The sequence below is a fragment of the Trichechus manatus genome, unplaced genomic scaffold, assembly GCF_000243295.1.
Source record: "Trichechus manatus latirostris isolate Lorelei unplaced genomic scaffold, TriManLat1.0 scaffold00021, whole genome shotgun sequence".
Classification (NCBI taxonomy): domain Eukaryota; kingdom Metazoa; phylum Chordata; class Mammalia; order Sirenia; family Trichechidae; genus Trichechus; species Trichechus manatus.
In genome coordinates, this window is record NW_004443957.1 from 5,075,108 (window position 1) to 5,075,732 (window position 625).

Sequence of the window (625 nt, forward strand, 5' to 3'; positions counted from 1 at the left end):
ATTTTCAGGACCGCTTCAAGCACCACCTCTCGGGCAGCTAACAATGGGAGATGAGACTCTGAGCATCAGTTACCCCTAGGGTCTAATCTTCCCCGCTAATATTATTAACTGTTCCCTGTGGACATCATTTACATGCTATCTTTATGGATTCCCAAGGAGCACACACATATCTACATGGAAGAAAACTTCTTGATAGATTAAAGCATAGGACTGCAAGCAACTATGATTTTTATTTATTTCAGCTTACAAATTAAGTTTTCAAATTAATTCAGCATAATCTGTTCATTTAGGGTTTTTCATGGTAAAGTTCTGTGCTTTAATACCAGGTGGCTGTAAATCACAAAATCCTTTCAGAAAAAGATATCTTATTAACCATTATACAAATTGCATTCTTCATTACTTGTTCACTTCCAAAGAAATGTTCACAAATGCTTTAGGCATCTGATTTACTATTGCAAGAGGGCAGAAACATTTACTGTAGCGGAATGCTATAGTTAATTCACTCCTAAGCATATTATTCCCCTTATTTTATTGCAGGAAATCTGGCTTTCTTTAGTATAAAAAGAAACCAAATATATATATCTAACATCTTGGGTTAAGAAATACACTGGGACCTTGTGACTTA